The sequence below is a fragment of the Limulus polyphemus genome, unplaced genomic scaffold (assembly GCF_000517525.1).
Source record: "Limulus polyphemus unplaced genomic scaffold, Limulus_polyphemus-2.1.2 Scaffold1434, whole genome shotgun sequence".
Classification (NCBI taxonomy): domain Eukaryota; kingdom Metazoa; phylum Arthropoda; class Merostomata; order Xiphosura; family Limulidae; genus Limulus; species Limulus polyphemus.
In genome coordinates this window covers 16,788-20,567 of record NW_013667044.1, presented here as the reverse complement: position 1 = coordinate 20,567, position 3,780 = coordinate 16,788, and positions in this window count along the sequence as shown.

Here is a 3,780-nt window from a genome sequence, read left to right as displayed (position 1 = left end):
GTGGCTTCCGCTGTCGTAACAATATATATATATATATTGTTTTTAACTTCCTTTGAGTTATGTTCCAACTAAAAATCTATTTATAGAATTCTATTATACAATTAATTACTAAATCATAACACGACAACGTTGTGTTAGTAACTCAAACCAAAAGTGCACAGAATAATATACTGTTCATTATTTAATAAGCTTTTCATACTAGATTATGAGATAAAGCTTAAACCGCCAGTCAATAATACTCATAATGTATAACTGTCTTATTGGTAACCGTGAATAAAATTATAAGACGATCTTATAATACTGCTAGACGAAAATACTGTTTGAAGTAATATTCGTCCCTTACGTCAAAGTTTTACGACAACAAATTACTTAATTCCAACAGGCCTACTATATGTGATAAAAGCTACAGCATCTACAATTCATGTTTTTACCACAAATATTAGGCCTATTGGTGTCCAATGCTTCGCCAACGTTAGGTGGTTAAGCCCCGTAAACTTACCTTACTCTCGCATAATCATAAGTTCATAACACACACACACACAAACTTTACAAAACGGAAATTGCCTTTGAAGAGCCTGCGCTTTTTTCTTTCTTTCTTCATTTTGAAAAGCTACCCACGTTATCACTGCCTGTTATGAATCAGGCCTGACCTTGTGTACTTTGGCTGGATGACAAATCACAGAAGCGTTAAATTTTTGTTTACCTTAGCCAGGGAAAATATCTACATCTGGACAAAGAATACGACGTGTTTGGTGTTTGCTTACATTGTGGACGTGTCCGAAAAACAGCAGACCTACAGTTACTTCACGAGTCGCTCGGGGGTCATGAAATGTGGAAGACTCGAAAAACTGTTGTTGTTTTTTTCACTTCTCGGTGATTATTTCTAATTCCTTATGCAAAGACTTTATTATAAACTCTCAGTTTCCCAGTGTTGAACAACAAATGATAATTGGCGTTACGAGAAGTTCGCGTGTGACGTCAACATAAAAAACAATATTCGAATTGCTAGCTACTATTACTCCATCAAATGACGTAGCAAGATTAACCCTTTATAAATTTTAAATGATAAGATCATAAAAACTCCATAAAATGTGTAAAAGTCAAATATGTAATTTAAAACACGTAGAACACCGAATATTAGAATATATTTATCGTCTGCAGTTTCTACCCAAAAGTTAGGCCCGGTGGTAGAGCTCTGGATTTCGGATCTGGCGAGCCGGATTCGAATTCGTTCGATACCACAAAATATAGTCCCACTTTAAGCTCTGGGTGTGTTATAAGAGTGACAGTCAATCCCTTAACGTGATTGGTGAATAATAGAGTGCTGCTTACCCTCTGGTCAGTACCTCAAAATTAGGGACTGCAGTCAGTAGCTTTACCATACATACAAACTACAAATACTATCCCAAAGTTAAATTATCTTATAAAAGTTCCAAATAAATAAACTAAACGTTTAGCTCTAACTACACTACATTATTAGTCCTAACTGTGCAATTGCAACAGTGTCTTCTAAATACATAATAAAAATCTCGAGCGTAAGTTCAACTATTTCGCAACGACGAAGTCACATTTATCGAAAGTACCAACCTCACCTCTACGTTTAAAATAATTAGAACTGTAGTGTTGAGTTTTCTCTTATACTGTCTCCCAGTGGGATAGCCTTGAGCCTACTGACTTACAACACTAAAACCCGAGGTTCGATTCCCCACGGTGGACATAGCAGATAGCCCAATGTGGCTCTGCTTTACACTAACAAACAAACCAATTATAAATAATAACAATATGTATCAAGTTATGTTAAATATTTTAATAGGTTCCTAAGACAATATTGTTAATTTGTCAAGCGTATACCTAAAGATGTGAAACACGGTAAACATAATATGTGTTTACTTATAACGAGAGCATTGTGCTGAATTTTCAGAAATGAGTGGATAATATTGCATCTAGGAGTAAGGATACCCAACTGACGAATCAGTGCATTCTAATGGGTAGAAGTTTTTGTTTCTATGACTCTGCATACCCATAGTTAGTTAGTTTGTTTTTGAATTTCGCGCAAAGCTACACGAGGGCTATCTGCGCTAGCCGTCCCTAATTTAGCAGTGTAAGACTAGAGGGAAGGCAGCTAGTCTTCACCACCCACCGCCAACTCTTTTTCCAGTGGATTGTCTGTCACATTATAAAGCCCCCACGGCTGAAAGGGCGAGCATATTTGGTGGGATGGGGATTCGAACCCGCGACCCTCAGATTGTGAGTCGAGCGTCCTAACCATCTGGCCATGCCGGGCCAGTGCATAGTTAGATCGGTATGTTAAACTTGTTATGTTAACTACAGGTTTGTTTGTTTTTGGGTCTAAACTATATTGTTAGCTTGCTCTGATCAGAAGTTAATGATAATAAACTATTTTCTGTAACTCACTACCCTCTCAAACCCCGAATCTAAGGAAGACCGTATTTCGTGGTACAAGCACAATCTCATAGTCTCGCACGTAGTGGGTCTCGTGTTGGTGTGAAGACCACCATTCATTCACTAGGAGATTTATAAGATGAGTAAACACGATGAATAGAACCAATCACAGTTGATCTTCTGGTTCATGTAAATGAGTAAACACGATGAATAGAACCAATCACAGTTGATCTTCTGGTTCATGTAAATGAGTAAACACGATGAATAGAACCAATCACAGTTGATCTTCTGGTTCATGTAAATGAGTAAACACGATGAATAGAACCAATCTCAGTCGATCTTCTGGTTCATGTAAAAACTGGCAATACCTCTTCGTCGACTGGACAATACTGTGTCTATATTTATCAGCAACACTTCTGGAAGTTCTGGATAACCATTGTCCAATCGATGACCCAAATTATAACTAATCATGTCACCACCAACAATAGTCTCACAATCTAGAGGAAGAGGAAATCGTGTGGAATAATACTTTAAACCACGATTCAATCAAAATTCGGCACGAGTCCAAGAAGGAATGAATAAAAGCCAATTGAACAAGACCACCTCCCCGTTTGACAACGAACGTAAATTTTCCGCTAGCACTGACCAGTGTGTAGTGATGTAGCGATAAATCTTCTTTGTATCGTGTTTCGACCTAAAAGAACTGATGAAACGCTAACTCGAAACTAGAAGCCTTCTGCGGGATTGGGGTGTAGAAAGAGATAATCATGTCGGTGACCAGGAGCTTTTGAATATCTGATGACCCAGCACTTCAACTGTCTTCATAGAAGTTAAATAAACGTAATAGCTAGACTTTTTATTTACCCATTGACAACGGTATAATTATGACTTATATAAAGTATCAACAGATTAACATAGCTGTGCGTTAGAACAATAATGTAACCCCTTTGTAGCAACATACGTAGAATAAAACAGTGATTGGAGGCCGTATCACATACAAAAAATACACAATACCTTAACAGTAGTATGTATAAGTTCAATTCGTGGGGGGAGGGGGGTGAGTCAAGAAGCGGAGGGAGCCTTGTGTTTAGAAAGTAGAAAGTTTGGAAACTCACGGATTGAGAGACAGCTTGTTAGCACGTTATGCACTTACAGTTTGTGCTAACAATGGCAAAACTTGTATATATATATATATTTATATTGTAATAAAAATACCTACAACTTGATATATGTTTTGAAGTACAAATACGTTGACAAAGCAAGAAATCAATATAAAAAGTAGACTTAATTAAATCAATACCGATGCAAGAATTGAGCATAATAATACTTTGATATAACAATCACACACGTACGCAGGTGGATTCGGCCGAACCCACT